General features: G+C 47.4%; 1 protein-coding gene across 3 annotated transcripts in view; it reads right to left on the bottom strand.

The window, feature by feature from the left end:
• Positions 1–26,766, bottom strand: part of TSHZ2 (teashirt zinc finger homeobox 2) — a 500,614-nt gene that overhangs the window by 346,806 nt on the left and 127,042 nt on the right. The window lies entirely within an intron of this gene.

A 26,766-nucleotide genomic window follows, 5' to 3' on the forward strand; every position in this document is an offset into this window, starting at 1 on the left:
CTGTGATTTGATTGTCAGTAATGAAGCCCACAGGAGAGTGATAAATGTGCGGAGGAGAAGTATCTATCTCACTTACCCCGCAAATTACGCAGCTCACCGTTTGATCGCACTTGGCAAAATACAAATGTATTTGAATGGAATTCAAATTGTTGCTCTTTGCCGAAGACATAGGTAATATCACCAGGGGTCCTGTCTTTGGATTTTTATAAGAGGTAAGAGTTTAAGTAATAGTAGCAGTATTACAAAATTACCTTTAAACACTGAAAACATTTTTACTTTGTTACAGGGTGTAATTTCCACTTTTTCCCTCTAATGGCTCATATACAGAAAATGATACACTAATGCAATTTTTCAAATTTAGTTACCTTTTTTTGTGTTCTAAAATTATATGTTCTCATCATTTGCCCTGTTTGTCAGTCTCCAGAATCCATTTATTTCCCTGTTCTTATGGTTCCATAATTTATCTTCTTGTCACAGAACTTTCATAAACTTTTTTTTTTAAGATACAAAATACTTGCAATAAACTCTGACAAAAACGCTTCCAGTTCAACTTTTGAAATCTTTCAATTATGTTTTGAACGATTATCATACTTTCTGGTGTTGCTGTGCTGTGAAATCTCTCACGGAGTGACATCTTACTAGGTTAGGGGGAAAATTACTTGAAAAGAGACTCACTTCAAACCATTTATATTTCTTTGCCTTTTCACTTTTGAATCTATAGATTCATATTCACGCTCATAGCATGTAGAGAAGAGAAAAAAGGAACGATGAAACGAGAATTGTATCGGTGATGGATATAAACACTGTTCAATCAAACTTCAGTTATCTAACAGGGGTGTGGGGTGGGCGGAGAGCGTGGCTTCGTGAGCCTTCGGATACCAGAGGGAGACACAGAGGAATCCATAATTAGCATGGCTTACTAAAAACAGCAAAACGAGGCACCGTGGTCTCAAACCATCGGAACTGCTCAAGTTAGAGAATTTGGAGAAGCTTGGCTGTGCCTTCCTTGCCATAATCAGCAGACAATCATTTCAGTAGTGGATTGTTCAGCAAGATTCCCTGTGATGTTGAAGGAATGAGTGAAGAAGCCCCAGGCCTGTGCTATTTAATGGAAATATAAAGCGAGCCTCTATGTAATTTACAATTTCCCAGCAGCCACGTTAAACAAGTAAATAGTAATAAGTAAAATTAAGTGTGATCAGGTATTTTATGTAACCCAGTGTATTCACAATGGTGTCATTTTAACATGTAATTCATACAGCAAATCATTTTTCTTTGTTTGAATTTTATATGTATATATTTATAAATTGCATAGCACATGATATATATGGTTACACCGTATAACAAACTATTAAAGAGGTCGTTCACATTCTTTTTTCCACAATAAACCACTGAAATTCCAGGTGCAGTTTATGCTTATAGAGCATCTAGATTGGGATTAGCTGCATCTCGAGTGCTGAATAAACACATGTGGTCCACGGCTACCATTTGGGGCAGCACAGCTCTAGACTCTATCCTCTGGACCAGATTTAGGGTTCCTAATAAAGAAGGTGGCCTCTCCTCCTGTGGCGCTTCTCATCGTTTCTTGCCGGGCTTGTCTGACCGTGTCTGTCATCTGTGACTGCTGATAACAGACCCACCGTCCTCACTATTGTGACCCTGACTCTGGAAACACAGCAGGTGCACAGGAAACATTGAATAAATGGGCCAATCATGAAATGAATGAACGGATGCACTTTCTTCCGGGGAAAGTGAAGCCGTTTCTGAGGAGAATCTAGGTGCCGGAGACGGTGTGCACCCCGTCACGACCCCCCCCAGAGCAGCTGTCCCCCGGCTACGGTGAGTGGTGGCGGCTGGCGGCCCACAGCCGCCGCGTGCGGAGAACTGTCCGCAGAGGCTGACAGACGCCGCTTCCCTGGGAGGTCAGGATGCCTCCATGAGGCCCTCGGCCGACGCCTGACCGACCCGGGACTCAAACTCCGTCCTCCTTGCCTCACCAGAGGAGGGCCCTCCTGGGGCCACGCTCCAGGGCCCTTTCCTGAGGTGCAGACCAGGTCAGACTTCACCCGGGACCACAGCCCCCCGAGTCCTGTCCTGATTCCCTCTCTCTCTACGCGCCCCGTAAATCTCCTGCACCCAAATCCTTGCCTCAGGCTCCGCTTCTAGTGAGCAGGACACAAGACGCTGCAATTTCCTTTCCTCACACTTTAACATGTCTTCCTCCTACCCCCACCCCTTTAAATCCACCATTTCTTACAAAATCTTTCCCAAATGTCTTTCCTCACTAGCCTTCAAACTATCAATGCACCGCTTCTTAAGAACTATTTGCCCATACAGAAGCCTCCACAGGCATTGGGCTTTTCTATGTGGATATTCACTTTACCTCATGAACGCACCAGTAAAGTCTCTGAGCGTGCCAGTCAAACAGCGGTGACTCACAGCGAAACCCATGACTGCTCCACCCTGCAGGTCCCCCAGGTGATAACGGGGAGTGATAATCCTGTCACTCCTCCATGTGGCCCAACCGTCACGGGCGTGCGACATGACTTCATGAAAACACGCGCTTCTCAGGCTCTGGCTGCCACTCCAGCTGCTTAGAGCTAGACAGGTGGATTGAGGGCGAAATCTCAGAGCGGCATTTGAATAAGCAGAGCCAACCACAGCGAACTGGTTCACCACCTGGCCAACGTGGGAGAACACAGAGTAACTCAGGACACAAGCGACGCGCCGACTGTGCTTGCTATGTCGTGGCTGTGGCTTTACACAACAGGTGTATCTGTTCACATTTCCAAATGACTGAAAATGTCATTCACTCCATTTCAGGACCTTTGCACTCACCGCCCCTCCTTCTGGGAACACTTTTCTCTTACATACTTGCATGGCTGGCCCCACGAATGACTTGGTTCTCAGTTCAATCTAAACTTGTGTCCCTCTTCTTGAATTATCCTCTGTCATGTAACCCCATTTGATATGATTGATAGCAATTAGCACTAGCTGATTATCTTAGCTATTCACCTACTTATTTATTGTCTTCAGGTAAGTAATCATCCTGAGGACAAGTGAGTCTATCTTGTTTATTCCTAAACCCTCAGGTCCTGGAACAGAGCTTGACACCCTGTGGGTGCTTGATCATTATTTGTTAAATGGATAAATGACCTAGATTATCTTGTCTGCCTCCAAGTCCTTGTAACTGAGGAGATGCCTCCTGTTACCTCTTGAAGGTACTGATAATGTTGCCTATGGAGCTTCCTGGGTATTTTGGACCATGCGTTTGTGTTCCCTCAAAATTCATATATTGAAGTCCTAACCCTCGACGGAATGGTGTAAAGAGATGGTGCCTTGGGAGGTACATTAGGTCATGAGGGTGGAGCACCCGTGATGGGATTAGTGCCCTTACAGAAGAGACAGCAGAACTCTTCCCTGTGTGTCCTGTATAAAGAAACCAGGAAAAAAGTTCTCACCAGGACTCAACCATGCTGACATCTTGTTCTTGAACTTCCAGCCTCTAGACCAGTCTGGAAAAATTAAATGTTTGTTGCTTACACCCTGCCTATGGTATTCTTGTTACAGCAGTCCAAACTAATCAGACACTAGTCGATTCAGTGGTAGGCTCCTCAGGTGGCTCAGTAGTAAAGAATCTGCCTGCCAGTGTAGGAGACACCAGTTTGATCCCTGGGTCAGGAAGATACCATGGAGGAAGAAATGGCAACTCACTCCAGTATTCTTGCCTTTGAAATCTCATGGACAGAAGAGCCTGGTGGGCTGCAGTCCATGTACATGACTTAGCAGCTGAGCACCCACACACATATTCAGTGGCATCTTCAGCCTCCTCATTGGCGTTCTTGGGAAAGCACTTAAAACGTGGTTTAGCATCTCTAAGGATGTGATCCAGGGGCTTAGTCTGTGGTGCTGGAGCTCTCCAGACAGGAGCCTGGTCTGAAGTCACAGGCCACCTGGCTTTCCAGTCAGAGCCAGAGATGCTGGCTGTTCATTCTTCACTGGGGACACACAGGTGAGATGCGCAGTGTCTCTATCCTCTAAGCTGATGGCACGAAAGAGCTCAGCGTTCTCCTTCCTGCCCCAAGAGAGGAGGTGGGTGATGATGAGGACCACTGGGGTTTCTAGGAGCCAAGTCATAGCTCGGAGGGTGGGGAAATCAGAGACAGAGGAGCACTGACAGCCTTAAACCCCTCAGCACAAGGCAGCTCTGAGTTACCTTTGCTCTTAAAGATACTGCAGACAGCAGAGAAGGGACGGGGACACATACACGGCTGTGTGTGGGGGGGTGTACTTCACAGTCACCATTTGGACAAAAGCAATATCAGCTTGTGCTTAAAAGTCACTCATTCAGCCATTAGTCCATTCGTCCAACAGGACTGACCATCTGCTTGTTTTCCCCTCACGGGAAAGTCTTGCACTGATTTTTGGCTTTCTCCTGCTAGGCTTTAGAATAACCAAACGGGGTGTGTTAAAGGCCCCCTACAAGGAATAGATGCTTCCTGGAAGGTTAGTGATTCCTTCAACAAACATTTATGGCGTGATTGCAGAGGAAAGATAGTGACAAGGAAGTGACACATGAACAGACAGCCATGGCTTCTAGTTGGGTGGAGCTTCCACTGGGATGGGACAGACTGGCCTCCATTACATAATCAAATGAAGAAAGTACAATTGCGACTGATCAGTGCAACAAAGAAAAGGTCTTTGATCAAGGTGAGCATATGGTGAGGGGGAAGTGAAAGTATCATTCCCTCAGTCGTGTCGGACTCTTCGTGACCCCAGGGACTGCACCCCGCCGGCTCCTCCGTCCAGGGGACCCTCCGGGCAAGAACACTGGAGTGAGTTGCCATTTCCTTCTCCAGGGACTCTTCCCAACGCAGGGATGGATCTGCGTCTCCTGCATTGCACGCAGATTCTTTACCATCTGAGCCACCGTATCGTGAGGGTACTGGCCCATTCCAGGGGTTCCCTGAGCTCATGGAATCTTCTCTGTGGCCCCATGAAGGAGGAGAAGTCAACCAGGAGAAATCAGGGGATGGGGTCTGTGTCGAAGCTACTGAAAGTGGCTTGTAGGCCCCCTGGGACGACAGCTACAGGGACACTGTTCGCACTGCTTGTTGTGGTCAGATCCTCCCAAGGCTGCCAGTGATGATGGGCATCTAGTTGGGCAAACGGCATGTGCCCTGGTGGTGGAGTTGGGGTAGGGGTGGAAGGCGGGGGCACTCAGGGACTGGGCGGCCGTGCGTGAGACCACAGCAAGGAGAGCGAAGAGCAGGCCAGCGCGTCCACAGAGGCGGGCAGCGGGAGCCCCTGCCATCTTTAAAGACGCTGATGTGGAAAAAAGGAAGCCTCAGGTTATACAGGCGGGTTTTTACTTGACGAGAACGGTTTGTCAGCGCCATCGAGGCGAGGTGAACCCACTGCCAAATACGAGGGCAGCTCCTGCGCTGCACACGCATCCCTCCTTTATCATTTTGGAAATAATGAAAATAGTAATGTGGTGTGTAATGTGCTCCCTTAAAGGCCTCGATCCATGGAGGAAGCCCGAGGATCTCTAAAGCTGAGGGGAAGCCTTTCAAGGTCGGCCTCGCCACCTCCATGCTGTGGGTGAGAAGAGGGAGGCTCAGGGGCAGGCCCAGGGAGGAAGGAGAGCTGGCCCAGGCCGAGTCCCTGCTGCGCCGTGCTCCCTTCACCGGGCCGGCAGGGCCCCTTTGGGTTTCCCGTGGGGAGGCTGCGGCCCCCACCCACCCCCACAGTTGGTCATCTGCTCCTTTCCTTCCCGCGAACCCCTGCTTCTCTGCGCTGAGCCCGAAGCACCTGCCCCCCAGGAGCTCCTCCCAGGCGGGACTCACGGCCCGTTAGGCGCCCCTCCAGCGCCACCAGTGGTCGTTACACTTGCAGCTCTTTTGCCCGGAATGTCCCTCCCCTTCGCTCAGCTCTGATGACCTAATTAAAACACTTGTATCTCTTCCCCCTTAATCATTCTCAATTTCTTTTCCTGGTATGATTTTTTTTTCCTGTCATGGCACCAAACAGTACCTAAAGTTAGAGTATATATTAATATTTATGACCTTGCTCTCTATTCTAGAAGGTAAGGTCCATATGCGCAAAAGCCTCGTTTGTGTCCCCAAGCACAGTATGACGCTGGACACGGAGCGGGACTTCTGCAAGCACTCGTTGAAAGTGTGAATGGAGGGGTGAAGGGGGAAGCCAACATGGGGAGGAAGGGCATGAAAGCCCTCAGCGGTTAATGCTCCCTTCTGCAAGGAAGGCAGCACTGCGTGTGAGACCCAGCCCAACCCTCTCCTGCCTCTCAGACCCAGACTCAGAAAGTGCTGGTCGTGATTTGAAATCACCAGTAACTCTCAGTGAAACTTGTGCATTGTTCCTGCTTCTGAAATCGCTGCAGCCAAATAAAAACATACCCCAGGCATAAAATAATTTAAGCGGAAGGCCAGGACAATGACATCCCTCTTTGACTGCCTCCACTCTGGGGCAGGGGGACTTCAGTGAGAATGGAGTTTGTGAAAACTCCAGGGGCTGCCTCCGTCTGGACAAGAGCAGTCTTTTGGGAAGACCTAGAACGAGTTTCTACAGCCAACAAGTCAAGAAGTGTTCGTGCTCATGTCCACCGTGCACCCAGATTTTCTGCCACTTGGACAGATGTGTCCAAGGAGTACGGTTTGACCAGGTGGTGGTGGGAAGCATATGGGCCGCTCCTCTGCTGTCTACCCAGGACGCTGCACTGTTCATCTCATCGCATCTTCGTGCTTACCCATGAGGGGTACTGCTGCTGCTGCTAAGTCACTTCAGTCATGTCCAACTCTGTGTGACCCCACAGACGGAAGCCCACCAGACTCCCCCGTCCCTGGGATTCTCCAGGCAAGAACACTGGAGTGGGTTGCCATTTCCTTCTCTAATGTGTGAAAGTGAAAAGTGAAAGTGAAGTCGCTCAGTCGTGTCCGACCCTTAGCGACCCCACGGACTGCAGCCTACCAGGCTCCTCCATCCGTGGGATTTTCTAGGCAAGAGTACTGGAGTGGCTTGCCATTGCCTTCTCCGGATGAGGGGTACTGCTGCTGCTGCTGTTAAGTCACTTCAGTCGTGTCCGACTCTGTGTGACCCCACAGACGGAAGCCCACCAGGCTCCCCCGTCCCTGGGATTCTCCAGGCAAGAACACCGGAGTGGATTGCCACCTCCTTCTCCAATGTGTGAAAGTGAAAAGTGAAAGTGAAGTCGCTCAGTCGTGTCCGACCCTTAGCGACCCCACGGACTGCAGCCCACCAGGCTCCTCCATCCATGGGATTTTCTAGGCAAGAGTACTGGAGTGGCTTGCCATTGCTTTCTTCTGATGAGGGGTACTAGTCCTGCTTTATAGATGAGATTACATAATCTGTCTCAGGTTCAACAGCTGATAAAGTTCAAGGACAGGTGTAAACACAGGTGCATTCTGGCTCTGGGATTGTCTCTTTATTTGATCCTCTGTGAGAACCTTGGGGTCCCCTGGGGGGTCAGTGGTAAAGAATCCGTCTGCAACACGGGAGACCTGAGTTCAACCCCTGGGTCAGGAAGATCCCCTGGAGAAGAGAACGGCAACCCACTCTGGGATTCTTGCCTGGAGAATCCCATGAACATAGGAGCCTGGTGGGCTACAGTCCATGGGGTCGCAGGATTGGACAGGATTGAGCGACTAATGGACACACGCACTCCATACACCATATCTAGGTAAATCTGAATAGTCACAGAGATACTTTTGTAAGAGTCCTGGTTTCAGTGGGACCGACCAGTCACATCACTGAAGAAATGTGATGGACTGCTGTCCACCAGACATTGTGTTAGCCGTCAAAGAGCCGAGGCTGAGTGAGAACAGTAATTTGGACACTTCTGGACCAGTTCGTGGGATGCAGATGCCAAGGGGGGAACTGTGCTCAGTCGCTTCAGTCGTGTCCAATTCTTTGCAACCCCATGGACTGTAGCCCTCCAGGCTCCTCTGTCTATTGGATTCTCCAGGCAAGAATCAATATTCTGGTGAGTGAGTTGGCATGCCCTCTTCCTCAATCCTGACCCAGGGATTGAACCATATTTCTTACGTCTCCTGCGTTGGCAGGCGGGTTCTTTACCTCTAGCGCCACCTGGGAAGCCGGTAGGAGGAGGAAGGCAGCCTCATGCAAACACTAATACTAATCATTTTGTGATAAGAGGAGTAAGGTATTGGAAGGATTAACCGACTCTTGGGGATTGCCAGGTTTTGTAATTCTTCAAATACACACTCAAAGTCAATGCTACGACACAATTTTTCTGGGTATTAGACCACATTCTGGGTGCAGAGGGATGTTTTATTTGCCTCTTAGCTTTCCTGAACCTCTCTTCAGGACTTCTAAATAGTTCTATTTACCAAGAGACTTATATTATCAGAGTGTAGCAAAGACATGCACAGCCCAGTCGGACACATGCCAGCAAACAGAACAGGCAGGCAACAATCAGGCAAATTCTAGATACATGAGTGGCTTATAAATAAACATTTGATACACCAAACAGAGATAAATGGACAATAAATAAGTGGATTTAATATGGCTAGATACACAAAACTATTTCAGGGAGATAAACAGCAGCGGGGATAAAGTATAGCCAGGTGTACAGGGGAACAAAGAAACAAACTCTGGAAAGGAAGACAAGAAAAAAAAAGTATGAAAATTCCCCTCCAGGAATTGCTGATAATGTCAACAAACATCACTCTTTCCACCGTCTCGGTATACGGCGAGTCTGCTAATCTGTTGTCAGCCATAGTCTCTGCAGACAGATGTAATAACGGAGAGAACAGGAAGACCACCAGTTTCTAGTTCCCTGACACCTGACTTCTGCAGCCTGCCTCACTGGCGAAGAGGGACTCTGCGGACTTCTCGAATATGCAATCTCACTGCAAGCAACAGCGGATGTTCTTGGACTTTGCATAAATCTCAAACTTGCAAGCAAGGGAACTTGCAAAATGTACTTGTGCATTCCAGCCCCTAGGCCAGTCCTTTTCCCCAGACCTGAATATGGGGGTTACAAGGAATCCAAAACCTGGAAGAAGACTATTGGAAAAGGGTAGGGTATCCTCATGTAGTTCATGGGGATTGAGGTCGTATAAAAACATGAATTTCCCAGTAGGACGATCTCTCATCTGAACATGATCTCAAGAGCGACTAGAAGGGAGAACAGAAGAAACAGAGAAGACAGCGGATGGGGCGGGAGGGAGAAATGTCCCTTAGGACAAAGCAAGGCGCTGCAGTGCCTTTGGGGGCAGGGCTGACCCGGTGGGCTCTGCGCTCAGAAGACGCTGTGGGTCACTGTTCTGGAGAAAGTCTTAACACCTTCACCTCTGCCTGTGCTTTGTGAGCGAAGTCCAGGGAGACACAGAGCACATCGGGGGGCAGAAGCCCCGGATCCTGCACGGTCCTGCCCCCCAACCTCTCCACTCCCCCCCAGGGAAGGTCTCAGCGACTCACGGCCTCCCCTCCTGGGGTCAGGTCACACCTGGCTCCCTGTTCCCAGCCTCGCCCCATTACCCCTGGGTGGTGCCTGGGTCACGCTGGTGGAGTCACCTAAGGCCTGCCTTTTGCCAGGCTAAGGATGAGGGAGGGAGGAGTCAGGCCCTGCAGCTTCTTGGTGGGGCCAAGGGTGCTACTCCTCTCCAAGTTGGAAGCATCGAGTGTGGTTGGCTGGGGTTTCTTGCCTGTCACCAATTTAGGAAACACATTTATCCCATGCAGAGATTATAATCTAGGGGTGGCCTGTCTGCCATGGGATGGGGTGGTGGGCCTGGGGGGAGGGGAGAGTGACTTCTCTGCCCCTGACCTAGAAACTGCATTTGCATTTGCACTGAGCCCTGAAAATTGTGCGCTTGAGCCTTGGTTTAAGGAACTAAAGTGTAAATATTCAGGGTTGTGACTTCTGTCTGAATGCGTGCATGCTCAGTTGCTAAGTCGTGTCTGATTCTGCAGCCCCGTGGACTGTTGCCCACCAGGTTTCTCTGTCCATGGGATTTCCCAGGCAAGAATACTGGAGTGGGTTGCCATCTCCTTCTCCACAGCATCTTCCCAGCCCTGGGATTGAACCCACATCCCTAGCATCTCCTGCATTGGCAGATGGATTCTCTACCACTGAGTCACCTGGGAAGTGCGAGTGCCATCTACTCTTGCTTTAAAGCATCTCTGGGGAGTCACAGGGGTAAGCACACGTGCTCCATCTCGCTTCCCTGCAGACACGGGCGAGAACTGCACTTTGCTGCCCCGGAAGGAAGACGCGTCCACTTGATTCACGTTAACATTCTTGAAGAAGCCTTAACGGCCGGTGTACATTTTCCTTCTCTGTCGTGACGGTCACCATGTTTCAAGAGATGGCTGCGTTACGAGTCTGGGTCCAGGAAGAGAGTAGCAGGGATCAGAGACAGGATTATGACATACACCTCCGCCACTTAAGCCGTAGAGCTTTGGGAATTGTCTGAGCAATACTGAGGATGCTACTGACCGATACAGTCTCCAGGTTGAATGGCTCTTTGTAGCACACTTTTTGGAAAAATCACTGAGTCTTAGAATATTCTTATATTTGTTGAGTGAACGGATGGCTTTCTCCCGGCCAAACCCAATAGTTTAACATAAATACAGTACATAGGTCTCTTGCTCCTTGCTCAGTGAACCCTGCTGGACGATCCCTTTTATCAAACTGTCACCCTGATTCCTTCTCTGCTTGGCCTCCGACTTTGCTTTGATTTCCTCTCCGGCACGGACCCCACCTTCTCCTTCCCCTTCCCTGTGCTCCTATTCCTCTTTCTTCTCCCTCACGGATGTGGATGGCTCCTGAAACTGCAGCTTGGATCCACTCTTTTCTCCCCCATGCCCTCTTTTACCTTCGGCTGTACAGGATCTGTTGTAGATGGACAGGCATCTATTTAGATGTCTGCTGGCATCTCACTCAATATGCCAAACGTGGGATTCAGCTCCGCCTTCCAGAATCATCATTTCCCCGAGCCTCCACCTCCATCTATGTACTGTTGGTACCACCAACCCGCAAATTCTTTCTGTTGTTTATTTTAGGTTTTACATTGGCTTTAAAATGATGTGGTTTTTTATTTTAGTTTCACCGGTTCCCAAGCTATCCTCTGTAGTATCTTCTGGCTTCACTGAAGTCTCTCTTTTCCCATCTCCCCAGCATCACTCTTCCAGCACTCTGTACTTCATGTCCAACTGCTCAAACAGGTATCGACCTGCCTTCCTCGCTTATAGCTTCGGTTTTTATATTTTTTATTATGTAACTAGATCCTTCTTATAGAACAATGATTCTTGAGTAGCATGCCACCCAGTATTGATGAATGCATAACCTGTTTTTATTCCTTTTAGAATTCTAGATTCAAACCCGCTCGCAGATGAAACATTAAGTTCTGAAGGTTATGCTGCAGAAGTAGGCAGGCCTGTGTTGAGTAGTAGCAGCAACGTGGGACCCGAGCAAGTCCGGGACCTTCGGGACAGGCGTGGCCGCGGGCGTGAGGAGAGGTTGGAATGGGAACTGTTCATCTGGTGGTCCTTATTTCACGGGGTCCTAATTTATTGAGGGGTAACGCTACAGGAGTGGCAGCCCCAACTGCCTGGAGGAATCAGGAAGTTAACGGGATCAAGGGAAGGTGGCTTTTAAGTAAAGATGAACTCGGAGGTGCCCTGATTAAGGAAGCAATGCTGTCAATACCAACGAGCTTTGGGCGCATGGGAACATGGGTTGGGTACGGTGAGATGCTCCGATTTTCCAAAATAAGCCATGAATAGAGATTTTGGTTACAAAATTTAAATGTGGAATCTTTTTTTTTTTGTAACACAGTGACATTATATCAGAGCATTTCTGTGGGCCAGATCCTGCTTGTGGGCTGTTGAGATCTTGAGATCTCTGGGTCTAAAGAGATGAGACGAGACGGGAACCCAGGACAGGGTCCTCGGGAGCCGCAAGATCCACGGGGTCACAGAGGAAGCGCAGAGGAAAAGCACGGTCCCCGAGAAGGAGGGGCCTGACGCCCAGCGGCCCAGCGCAGACCAGGGACACGTCTCTGGGACTCTGAACTTCTGTTTCTATCACCGTCAGGAACACGGCAGCAACGACGGCCGTATCACCAGCCAAGAGAGCCATTCTCTGACAAGGGAAGATGTCAGTGCCACTCCATTGTAAGCTTGAAAATAGAAGAAAGCAAGAATCAGAGGATTTGGGCCACTGCCGCAGCTCGCTCAGGCGGGATGAGCTCAGAAGAGCAGTCACTGGACAGATGATACAGTCACAGAGCTATCGGGCCGGCTGGGACTGGCCAGGGGTGAGCCGGAAACAGTGGAGGATGAGCAGGGCGTCAGGGGCCGGGAGAGACGGAGGGCTCTCAGAGAGCTGGGGGACGAAGGATGGGAGAGCGCCGAGGCTGCCGGCAAGAGATGCAAACGTACAGAGACAGACAGACAGACAGAGGGTATGTAAGGGAACAGACGCAGACCCTGCGGAACCGTTCTGTTCCGTCGCTCAGTCGTGTCCGACTCTTTGCGACCCCGTGGACTGTAGCCTACCAAGCTTCTCCGTCCATGGGATTCTCCAGGCAAGAATACTGGAGTGGGTTACTGTTTCCTTCTCCAGGGGATCTTCCCGACCCAGGGATCGAACCCGGGTTTCCCGCATTGGAGGCAGATGCTTTAACCTCTGAGTCACCAGGGAAGCCTGTTAGCTGACAGTAAATGAGCACTTCCTGCAGGCCGACGGCCTAAGAGCCTTATCTCTCTAACTCAGTCAATCTTCACGAAACCCCGAGAGAAAGGCACTGTGGTTACACCCATTCTCAGAGGTCGTGGCTCAGTGGTAAAGAATCCGCCTGCCAAGGCAGGAGACGTGGGTTCAATCCCTGGGTCAGGAAGATCCCCTGGGGAAGGGAATGGCAATTCATTCGGGTATTGTTGCCTGGGAAATCCCAGGGACAGAGGAGCCTGGCGGGCTACCGTCCATGGGGTTGCAAAGAGTTGACAAACACTTTCACTTTAAGATATGGAAACGGAGGCACAGAGGTGTGTTTATTCCTTTAGTTATCTACTTACTTATTAAAAAGAGCTGAGAATGGTGAAGGGAGAGGGGAGAAGTTGGGAAAAGAGAGGGTGAGAATTTAGACGTCCTTTCAAGCTCCTCCAGTTGGAAAGAGATAACGCAAGACCCCAAATTCACATCATGAGTCTTTGAGGGGGTGTGTCAAAATGGAGAGCCGCTCTTTCCTCAGAGACTACAGGGAAAACAGAGAAGGGAACCAATGGTATGAAATTATTGGCACACAGGGAAGTTGAAGGAAGAGACTTCACAGCACCTTTGCTTTTGTTTCTGAAATAAATCACGTTGGACACGGGGCTCTGTTACTCTCGAGGATGTGATACAGACTGTGGGTTGTGGGAGAACTTAAATTAATCATAAGACAGGTCTTGGATATCGAGGAGAGATTAATCATCTAGATATAAACCAAGAATGGATTATTTCATATCTTTGGGTTATGCTCAAATATGTATACAACTCCACCAGAGTACTGAAGCCATATGGAACCCTTTCTGGCGCACCTGGTGACAGAGCCTTCCCGAAAGGGATGCTCTGAAGTCATCATCTCACTGCCGATGCTCAGAGATAATTCTCAGGACACACTGCCTGTCTGTGCTGCCCTCTGCTTGGCGCATAGCCCTGCCCTCTTCCAGCTGGGGTTGTAAACACCTAGTCCTCCCCTCAGGGTGACTTCTTTTAAGAGCTGTGGAATGTGGAGTAAGAGCACGATCCTTTCATTTAAAAAAGAAAATCCCTCCACGTGGATAATTTACATTATCCAGAACAAGACTGAAAGCACAGAGGAAAAGAATTCTCTTACTCCCCTCATAAAATGGCAGCATTTTTTCCAGCCCAGGCACTCTCAGGCTCCAAGCGACACCAGGGAGATGCTGGACTGTTTGCTGGTTTATTCTGACATCATGGTTCTCAAATGAGTAAGTGTAAACACAGTTGGGAAGCTTTTAGAAAGTCAGATGTTCGGGTCCCACCACTAGAATTTCTAATTGAGTAAGCCTGAGCCAACGCCTAAAAAATCTACATTTTAATCAAGCTCCCCAGGTGGACCTCAAATTATGTTTCTAAAAACACTCTTCCACATGTCCTGTCCTGAGGAATAAGAACTTTTATCCTGAATTGTGCTGGTAGGAGGTGAAGAGCCAAGATTTGAGAAATTAGCGTTTGCAAAAGCCATGCTTTCCTTAACTGAAGGACACAGGAGGCTTCAGGGGTCACTAGGAGAGGAGAGTTTTTAAAAGAGTCTTTCCTTTCATGAAATGAGAAGAATTCAAATCAACAAATCATCGATGGGGGTGCCCTACACGCCAGAGACGAAGAGGATGCAGCTCACCCGGCCAAGGTCTGTTGGGAGGGCGCATGTGGCACGTGCGTGTGTGCACACACACGGACACACACGGACACACACAGAGACACACAGAGACACATACACTCACACACACACAGATACACACACTTACACGCACACACTCACACACACAGATACACACATGCACATACACTCTCACACACACAGATATACACACTCACACACACAGATACACACACACACACAGATACACACACACACTCACACACACAGATACACACATGCACATACACTCTCACACAGTCACACACACACAGATACACACACACACACACACAGATACACACACTCACACTCACACACACAGATACACACATGCACATACACTCTCACACAGTCACACACACACAGATACACACACACACACACACAGATACACACACTCACACTCACACACACAGATACACACATGCACATACACTCTCACACACACACAGATACACACACTCACACACACAGATACACACATGCACATACACTCTCACACACACACTCACACACAGATATACACACTCACACACACAGATATACACACTCACACACACAGATACACACACACACTCACACACACACAGATACACACACACACTCACACACACAGATACACACACACACACAGATACACACATGCACATACATTCTCACACACTCACACACACAGATATACACACTCACACACACAGATATACACACTCACACACACAGATACACACACACAGATACACACACACACACACACAGATACACACACACACAGATACACACATGCACATACACTCTCACACACACACTCACACACAGATATACACACTCACACACACAGATATACACACTCACACACACACTCACACACACAGATACACACATGCACATACACTCTCACACACACACAGATACACACACTCACACACACAGATACACACATGCACATACACTCTCACACACACACTCACACACAGATATACACACTCACACACACAGATATACACACTCACACACACAGATACACACACACACTCACACACACACAGATACACACACACACTCACACACACAGATACACACACACACACAGATACACACATGCACATACATTCTCACACACTCACACACACAGATATACACACTCACACACACAGATATACACACTCACACACACAGATACACACACACAGATACACACACACACTCACACACACAGATACACACACACACAGATACACACATGCACATACACTCTCACACACACACTCACACACAGATATACACACTCACACACACAGATATACACACTCACACACACACTCACACACACAGATACACACATGCACATACACTCTCACACACACACTCACACACAGATATACACACTCACACACACAGATACACACATGCACATACACTCTCACACACACACTCACACACAGATATACACACTCACACACACAGATATACACACTCACACACACACTCACACACACAGATACACACATGCACATACACTCTCACACACACACTCACACACAGATATACACACTCACACACACAGATATACACACTCACACACACAGATACACACACACACTCACACACACACAGATACACACACACTCACACACACAGATACACACACACACAGATACACACATGCACATACACTCTCACACACACACTCACACACAGATATACACACTCACACAGATATACACACTCACACACACAGATATACACACTCACACACACAGATACACACACACACTCACACACACACAGATACACACACACACTCACACACACAGATACACACACACACAGATACACACATGCACATACACTCTCACACACTCACACACACACAGATACACACATGCACATACACTCTCACACACACACTCACACACAGATATACACACTCACACACACAGATATACACACTCACACACAGATACACACTTACACACACACTCACACACACATATACACACACTTACGCACACACACTCACACACACAGATACACACTTATAGACACACACTTACACATACAGATACACACACACAGATACACACACTTACACACACACATTCACACACACAGATACACATACTTACGCACATACACTCTCACACACAGACACACACACACACACAGATACACACAGACACACACTTACACATAGATACACACACACTCACACAGACACACACACAGACACACAAACACAGACACACAGAGACACACACACACTGACACACACAGATGCACACACTTACGCACATACACTCTCACACACAGACTCACACACACACAGATACACACTTACAGACACACACTTACACATACACACACACACACACACAGACACACAGAGACACACACACACTGACACACACAGATGCACACACACACACAGACACACAGACACTTACACACACTCACACACACACACACCTGCATGAACTACAGTTACAGCAACAGTTTGCCTCAACTTTTCGGCTGACTGCACTCTAGAACTCTGTCCTATTGTCCAGACCTGTCGTGTGACTGGTCAGAAAATGTAACCGTCAAAGTAGGCCACAAAGGAAACCGAGATGGATGCACAAACCAAATCCGCAGAGAAGGAAGAGGCCCGCGGACTACGAGACACTAACGACAGCCAGCATGAAGGCCAGGAACTCCCCTCACAGTAGATTCCACTACTGTGTCCATTGTACAGGGGAAGAAATCCAGGCACAGGCAGGTTGAAGTTACTCGTCCGAGGTCATACAGCTAGCAGACAGAGGAGAAGAAACTGAACCAGTGTAGCTTCCAGGTTCATGTTCTCAACCCCAATGCTGTATCGAAGGGTTCTGAAAACGAGTGCAGTGGGACTGGATCTTGAAGAGACAGTGAATTTGGGCAGATGGTGACCAGTGAGAGGGTCTAGTCACTTGAGGGTCTACAGAACAGGTCCTGTTCAAGGCTTTAATGACATCACAGAGGACAGAACCTACAAGGGAAAAGAAACAGGGAAGACCCAGGGGGCACTGCTCCTGGGGTATTATAGAAAGTGGGAGAAAAGCAGATGAGGTTAGTATCAACGATGGTAAATGGATAGAGGAGATGAGATCACGATCCTTGGGTACATGAGGGAGACAATTTTTCTGTATGCATCAGAGTTATCTTTAAAGTGATAGCTCTCCAGAGGCCCCTCGGGGGACATTTGGGAATATCTGGAGTCATTTTTGGCCAAAATAGCAGTGAGGGATGTTACTGGCATCTATTGAGGAGGGACCAGTGTGAGCATGTGCTCAGATGCTCAGTCATGTCCGACTCTTTGTGACCCTGTGGACTGTAGCCCGCCAGGCTCCTCTGTCCATGGGGTTCTCCAGGCAAGAATACCGGAATGGATTTCCATGCCCTCCTCTAGCGGATCCTCCCGACCCAGGAATCGAACCCTTGTCTCCTATGTCTCCTGCATTGCGGGCAGGTTCTTTACTGCTGAGCCACCGGGGAAGCCCCAGGGATGCTGTCAAACGTCCTCCGGTGCAGAGGATGCCCCCACCCCAAAGAACAGTCCAGCCCAGATTGTCAGTGGTGTCAAGGCAGAGAAACCCTGCGTCAGAGGCTTTTCAGCAGGAAGTGACAGGGCCAGAGGTGAATGGGAAAGGCAGGGCGCGTCTTGTGAGGCCTCAGCAATGGCCTGGTCCTGAAGAGCATGCCCCGCGTCATTCCTCGGTTCTCGGGCCCTCCTCATGAACTTGCTCTTCCTGGGGCAACTCTACTTTGAATATTGTGTCTTAGGACATGGAAATCTGTAACTAAATGTGACTTCGTCCTTTTGCATTAGAACATTATTATTCTGCTGGAGCCAAGAATTAACCTTTGTTTAATAGGAGCCCATCCCTGGGGAGGAGCCTGGGCTTCCCTTTTCTTGAAGGAGTCTCTGCTGGGAAGGGTGGGATTCAACTTCACCTGAAACAGGAATGGAAATGCTAACAGGACCCAGAAACAGGAATTGCTCTGATGCTTTGCATATTTATGTTTGAGACCTTCGTATGAACTGTTACTTTAAAAAAGAAGGATCAGTTCATCTTTAAAAGGAGGTGATTGATCGCTGCCAGTTGGGCATTTCTTCATTCTTGGCTTCCTCTTAGCCTCCGTAATAAGTTCTTCACGAACACCAGTCTGCTATTAAAGAATGGTATTCATCATAAGCCAAGCAGAGAGAAGGCAGGATTTGATGGGCACAATACCATATTTCAATCCACAGTGTCCTTTTTGTTCAACTCGATCTGCCGCGTCGTTAACGTTTGCGAAAAAAAAAACCACACAAAGACTTTGGTAAATATTAATCAGCAGTGCACAGCCCCTTCCCCTACTCGATTACCCATTACTGGGCACTCCAGGAGATAATGTCCCACTAAACCTCCTATTTGCTTAAAATGCAAGTGAAAAGTACTTTCTGCAGATCACGAACGGTGCTCTTTGCAGACTAAGTGGTCTGTAACGGTGGGGAAACGCTTCCTGTCTCTCCCCGGCACTCCTTTCTCCCAGCCCTCCAGTATCTGGGTGTGCGTCCAGCCTCCCGGCTCCTCGTTGCATTCCTGAGGGGTCATAACTTCAGCAAGGCGTTTGGACGAACTGAGACGTGGAGAAGGACCCGCACATGTGCTCAGTGGCCAACACACCCAGAAGAGTGTGTGGGATCAGGGCACCTCTGTGGGGTGAGAGCTCTCTGAACTCAGAAGTCCATCTCCTCCCACTTCAGATCTTATCAGGCCGTGCAGACTGCCATCGGCCTTTCCACACCAGCTGGAGCAGGTCTAAGCCACGGTCTTCCTTATTATCGGCGAAGGGATTCAAAGTCCATCAGATCAATTGGGCTCTGACACAACATTAAAAATGTTCTTGGGTGAAATCTATTTCTCCACTCCTCTAACTGGTGTAAGTTCAAAGAGGCTCATAATGAAATCTTGTCCCATTCGTGTCAGCTCCTCAAGTTAACAATGAATATTAAAATCTAGGTGGCAAGAGCGGGATTCATCACAGGACATCAAAATCCGAACCCAAAGGGCTGTGCTACCGAGAGCAGCTGCTTCACACAAACAGCACGTATTCAATCTGACTGTGACGAGGCGAGGGGCAAGGCTTCACCACACACTTCCTGGAGGTCGGGTCAGTCCACCATGAGCCTGGAATTAGCAGCAGCAGAATGAAGTGAGGTGGTTTTTAACAGGAGGTGTGCTGCTAATTCAAGTTATTTGACAATTCCATCCCTGTTTCAAACACCAGGGTGACTCACTCTGCTTTTTCTACAAATTGAACAAAATGTTTTCCCCCAAACAATTTCTTCTTTGTTTCTGCATGACATTATGTCTTTTCTCTATAAAAGCAATCAGTGCACAGATAGTATGAGGCACTTGGCGCATTTTAATTTTGTGAAAGATGTGTCTCCGAACTGTCCCCTAAGCACACCGTCAGAGGTTCTTTTTGTTTTGTTTTTAGGGATACAGCCTTGGTGACTCTCCTATGTGCTGAGTATTTGAGAAATAAAGAGGTGGAACCAAAAGATACCCTGTTTTGCTGAGATACAGACAAGTCAAACCAACAAAAGAATTATGTTTTTCAATATACTCGGGAGGTATAATTTTTGCACAATAGTTTGTTTTTAGGTTACTTTTTCTACTCTTAAATACAGGAAATTAGACATTCTACACCAGGGCTTTGAACTTCTTTTGTACTTGACTCACCATAAGAAGCACATTTGATGTTATGGGCCAGTGCGCATATGTTTATATGTATAAAGAAATAGCTATTTAAAAAATAGCATTTCCCTTGCTCTATGAAAGGCACTCAGATGTATTCTATTTTTTTAAAAGTCCTGGTCATAACCCACAATATTGATTCCACTGATTGATCTTGATCCACAATTTGAAAAACAGTGTTCTATCCTAAAATATACGAGCTGTTCAACACAAAACCCAGGGGGGATTCGTCATTCTAGCACAATGACTTTTTAACAGGCTGGTTAACACTGACTGGCCCGGGGTCCCGTCATGAAGTGAGGGGTGAGCTGAACAGGTTACGAGCTATCAAGAACCAAGACTTAAAAATGCTGGTGCAGGCCCAAGCGTGTTTCAGTTAGCAAAGTGTACACGTCCCTCTAGTTTTCTACGGCGGTCTCTGCTGTCAGGGACACCCATCACTGCTCGCGGTTTCAGGACAGTGGGTTCGTTTTCACTCCTCCCTCCCTTCCTGTCTCCCTTCTTTCTTTCTTCACTGCTTTCTCTTCGTTCTTTTTAGTCAAGCTGGGCCTCCATGACAAAACTGGAAAAGAGCGTTAACTGCCAGACGTTTCCAAATATCCCGACGCTTCGGCATCTTGCAGCAGACGTAATGACGGTCCCTCCTCCCCACCTGAGTCGCCGCTCATACAGCTGTTTTGGCCAGTTTCAGAGAGTCTCAGGTAGGGGAATTCTGATGATGTTTCTTGAGCTAAAGCTGAACACATATTGTCCATTATTTATCTAATATAGGAAATCATTTCCCATCAAAATGCAATTCTTGAGGGAAATTTCTCATTGCCTGGAAGGTTAGTTTCTGGAAAGTCGCCATAACACCATTAGGTATTGAATAGAATTTGGGATAAAGTAGATTCGTCTTGGAAAGCAGCCAAAAGATTTATTTATTGTTGCAAAAAGATGCTTTCATGGGGATATTCCAACAATGAGGGCAACTTTCTAATGAGGTTCTAAAAGAGGCCATTTTAAAACTGAAAATAAAATGGTAATAGCTTCAAAATAGTAATCAATATTCATATATCTGGTTCACACATTTGACTTTTACTTTTTCATATAAGATGAAATACTTGAATCTCATCACAGATATGACCTCTACAGGAAATTCAATGGAAAAACTATTTGAAACTCCATATTGCCAAAACAAATTGAAGCTCAATTCTGTATCAAATTACAAAGTATATTAGCAAAACCAAACTGAAAAAAGAGAGATGATTACAATATGATTCAGCAGAAGATAATAGCAAAGAGAAAGAAAGTCAACTGAACTGCGCTATTGAACCTCTTGGGGGTGAGACGCTGTGGTTTCCACAAGGTCACAGAAAGTCTAAAACTCAAGAATGGAGAGATTGGGTTAAATGAAAGATCCGCTTTAATTGTAGACCTTGAACATCAAGAATACAGACATTTTAAAATGCAGAACATTTTCCTGGCTTCTACCAAGAAGAATGACGAGGTATTAAAAGTCCTAAAGGACACTGGCTCTCCCCGAGATTTGCAAGAGTTGGTGATGGACAGGGAGGCCTGGCGTGCTGTGATTCATGGGGTCGCAAAGAGTTGGACATGACTGAGCGACTGAACTGAACTGAAGGAATAAATTGAGGTAAGTGATAAGAAAAATCATTCCCCTCCTTTTTACATTATTAATGACCAAATATTATTAAATCAATAATTTTGGGAATGATCTGAACAGGTTATTAACTATCATGAATTATTAACCTAAAAGTTGATCAGAGCGATGACAATAAGTCAGGTTAATGGGGATCTCTGGATTTCTAATGAAATATCCAGTCATTGACAAAACATCTCTGTTAGGATTTTTGGAACATGAAAAAGCAGAGACCACAGATGTCCTTAAGGAAGAGAACAACAACATTCCTTGCTGAATTACAGGAAATTAAAAAAACAGATATCCAGAATCACAATAACGGGAGATTAAATAAACGAGGTAAAAGCTGCCAGTGACTGTAGGGGATGCACTGTCTTCCCTGTCCACCCCCAACTAATATTGCACCGATTGGTTCAGGAACCTCAAAAACTTGGGAAATAGCCATGGATTTGTCAATCCTGGGTGTGCCTCGGGCAAGGGGAGTTGGGCATAAAGCAATTAGTCAGTGGCTCTTGGCCAGGAGTGCTATCTGTTCCAATCACTCTGCCATAAGCAAGGTGTGTGTGGAAGAGTCTTTTGTCCAGAGGTTATACAAGAAAAGGCAGTGGAATGTGATTTCATTTAGAAGGTACAAGGAGACAAGAGAGGAGGGTTGGGGACGGGGTCCTGAGCAGGCACAGGAAGTTGGAGGGGCTGGACCTTTTTGGGGAATCACCGTCATCATCCTTGGGAACGTGGACACAGATCGTGGAGCCCGGCTGATGGAGGCTGAAGGCAAACAGGTGCCCCCTTGCTCTCTCTGTGTGTGTGCCTTCTCCACGCAGGCTTCCTGCTCAGACAGAAACCTGCCCCAAAGCATTAGCCTGTGGTAGAATTTCCCAATAGGAAAGTGACTTCATCATTGAAGAGTTTAATGACATGGACTTTTTTTTTTTTTTAACCATTTAGTGCAGTGAGAGTCCTGATGCTAATCGGACAGAGAAAGTCACAGTCAACGTGGGGTTCAGACTTCTGTAGACCGGACAGGTGGGTCAGAATCCTGGCAGTGGCCTGGGAACAGGAATGCAGGGGAATTTGGCTGTTTGAAATGAGATGGGGGTGTACTTGAGGCTGGTTGCAAAGGTATGTAAAGGCACCAGGATCGGAGTGCGAACTGGAACTTCATCTCTTACCCTCTGTGAGCTCTCAAGCAAGGCACCCGATCTCCAGAGCGAGCGACAACATGTACTTCCAAAGGTGGCTGTGGGCTTGGATGTCAATTACTACATTTCCGTGCCAGGCCCTGAGTGTTCATTCACTTGGCAAATGCCATGTGGGTTCCCTCTGTGTCCCCTTCACTGTTCTTACAGAGAGATGTCTGCTGTCACAGCCTTTACAGACGAGTCATAGAGATAATGATAAACAGGTGGACAGAAGCTACACAGGACATCTGCAGGTATTTTTTTTTTTATTTCTAAAAAAGAATTTTATTAAAAAAGCACAAATGCAAAGAAATGAACAGAGGAAAATTTATGAGTCGAACCTGGACTGGTCACTTATGATAACATACATGCATCTGCAGGTATTAAAGAGCACTATGCAGAAGACAGAGCTATGAGGCCGTGACAGCAAGTGAGCCGAAGGGGTGCATTTTTCACTTCAGGTGTGGAAGATTAGGAAAGGCTTCCTGCTAGAGATCAAGGCTGAGCTGGAACGGGGAAGTGGGTGGCCGATTCAAGAGGAGAGGATTGCAAACGTCAAGGCTCTCCACAGACAGCGGGCGAGGATAGCCATGGGCTTCCCCGGGGGCGAAGAACTCTCCTGCCAAGCAAGAGATGCGGGTTTGATCCCTGGGTTGGGAAGATCCCCTGGAGGAGGAAAAGGCAGCCCACCCCAGTGTTCTTGCCTGGAGAATCCCAGGGACAGAGGAGCCTGGCGGGCTGCAGTCCACGGGGTCATGAATCAGACAGAACTGAGCAGCCAAACAGCAATGACAAAGATACTAACAGTGATTGTGATTTCTTAAACGGCTAACTCAGGAGTTGAGACGCTCAAGACCAGCTCCTGCGCAAAACTCACCTTGCCCTCCCTCACAGGGCTTGCGTGTTGGCCTCGCGTCCTCTCTCTCCCAGCTGGTCCCGAGTCCAGCGGCGGCATTTCATCCCTTCTCAGACTCCTTGGAGAGGGGCGTGCCATCCATTTACCCCCCAAGACTAGAATTATTTGTATAAGTACGAGATGGCATTGGAGGCGGTCCAAGTACACAGGCGGAGACTCGTTGGCAGTTAAATCATGCTAAGACATAACAGTAAGTAAATATGCCCGAAAAGGGGATTTTAGTCATCCAAGGACACAGAAAAACCACAACCCTGGCCTCAAAACTGCATTCCTCATATATCTTAACTCATGTTCTTATGCTATAGGATAAACCAAATAAATCAAGAGCCTCTTGGGATAGATCGAGAATAAGCCTGCAATAAATTCCATTAAACTTACTTGTCAGTGCCTTGCCTGGAAACTTCACTTCTTTTGGAAATTAAAAAATATTATTGAATAGTGTGGCGATGTGGCAGGAATTGAGAAGGAAATTCTCTCCAGAATGTCTACCTAATTTTTGAGGAGTTTAAATAATTGGAGACAATTGAGTTTTGTGGAGATCCGTCACATGCTGGATTCAAATAGGATAAAGAGAACTTTCTTTTCTGCACGTGATACATTTACAATTTTATTAACTTAAAAGTGGTATGCAGCTGCTCATCTTTGTCTTCTTTAATTCCTGAATTACTAATTGCTAACACAAGGCACAAAGCAAGCACTCAATAAATATTAGTTGAATAAATGAGAATGGATAAAATGGCTTAGAATCCTGCAAATTCATTATATGAGGTAGCTATTTTTTTTGAGCATTTCCTGTGTTAAATGTTTGACACAGATTATCTAATTTATTGCCTTAAAAGTAGATTTTACTCGATTTTGCAGATGAGTGAGCTGAATCTGAGTGATGTTCGACAGTCAACTGGTATTTATTAAGAACTGACTTTGTGCCAGGCTCACATAGCTAGTCAGTAGCTATTCCGGCTTGTCTGACTGCAGATTCTCTGCTCCTAACCACAATATTCTGCTGGTTCTGAATGGATGACACCGGAAGCCGAGTTTACCAGACTCTAAATCTGGTAACTCCCCACCGACTCCGAGGGACAGCGATGTCGGGCGGACATGGGACTGTGAAGGATTCTCACGGTACACCTTCGCATCATCAGCTGTCTCCTACGCCCGCATGTCCACGCATGCGCACCTACAAAGCACGGTCTGGTCTACGTTTTTCATTACAAGCGTTTTCATCGCAACACGCAGGCCAAGCTTAAGAGCAACGATTTTCCATCTGGTAACCAGACATTAGGACACATTTTAAGCAACTAACTGGACACGCCACACGGATCCCCTGGGCCAGATGGAAACTGGAAATAGCACAAGTGAACTGGGAGACTTGAGACAGCATTTCTGCAGTGAGATAAGGGCCAAAGGAGATGAAGGCGCTCTGAGTTTCTGCTTGCTCAGGAAACTGGAGTTGCTAACAGTCATGTGGGTATTATACCAGGCCCTGATCCAGACACCTCAACCTTTTTCCTGGTCAGATTGGGCAGCACCCCTTTATTTCTATTGGGAAAAGGATGGGACCAGTTTGGGGGAAACCAAGAATAGCAAGAGAATTGTTACTGCCCCCAGATGGTCAGCTGAAGGGGCTTAAATCAATGGATCGCAGCCATGGGCACTCTGGGCAATGTCTGGGAACATTTCTGGTTGACACAATGGGAGGCTGTGCTAAGCATCTGGCGTGTTGAGCCGGAGAATACCACTACACGTACTACATGGCACGGGGCAGCCACCCACAGGAGAGCGTTGCATGTCTCCCCCTGCCCCCATGTCAGAGTGTAAAGGTTAGCAAAGCAAACCTGGCTTGAATGATGAAGATGATGCTGATAATCATGATGACACAAAGAATTAAAGCTCCTGTTTACTGAATGAGTAAACCTCAAGCGTGCCTTGTTTACTTCATTGTCTATTCAATTACCATTTAAATTACCTTTACTATTTAAGTCTCATATCAACTCCCATACTGTTTATGAGGTTCTCAAGGCAAGAATACCAAAATGGTTTTCCATTCCTAATCTTCTCCAGCAAGGAGATCAAACCAGTCAATCCTAAGGGAAATCAACCCTGAATGCTTTTTGGAAGGACTGATGCTGAAGCTGAAGCTCCAATACTCTGGCCACCTGATGCCAAGAGTGGATTCACTGGAAAACACCCTGATGCTGGGAAAGATTAAGGCCAGGAAGAGAACAGGGTGACAGAGGATGAGATGGTTGGATGGCATCATCAATTCAATGGACATGAATTGGAGCAAACTCCAGGAGATAGTGAAAGACAGGGAAGCCTGGGGTGCTACAGTCATGCAGTCACAAAGAATCGGACACAACTTAGCAACTGAACAATAATTAACTCCCAGTTGTTCTACAGAGGGAAGAAAACTCTTGAGATACTAAGCAGCTTGCCCAAGGTCCAGACCAAGAATGTGCCAAAACTGGGATTCAAGCCTGGAACTGCATGATCCCAGCACACTTAAACTCTGGACCACACAGCCTGGATTTGCTTCTGCGGCTAGGTTTGGGTGGATCACTGAGTTCTGAAAACCTTCCTCAGGCTTACCTGGAGAAAACTCAAGAAGTGAAGACTGAATCCTCTGCTGAAAGTCTGTCCATCAGAGCCCTAGAAACTGTTTTTTCTCCCTGCCATACCTTTTCCCTGGGGGAATGAAGTAATCACCCTTGGCTCACTACTCTCATATGATAACCAACACATGGTGATTCTCACCCTGGGGTGATTTTGGCTCCCAGGGAACATCTCTGATTGTCACAACTTTGGGTGGGGGCAAGAGGGAGAC

The sequence above is a fragment of the Moschus berezovskii genome, chromosome 15, assembly GCF_049115385.1.
Source record: "Moschus berezovskii isolate FMDL1 chromosome 15, NW_MosBer_1.0, whole genome shotgun sequence".
Lineage (NCBI taxonomy): Eukaryota > Metazoa > Chordata > Mammalia > Artiodactyla > Moschidae > Moschus > Moschus berezovskii.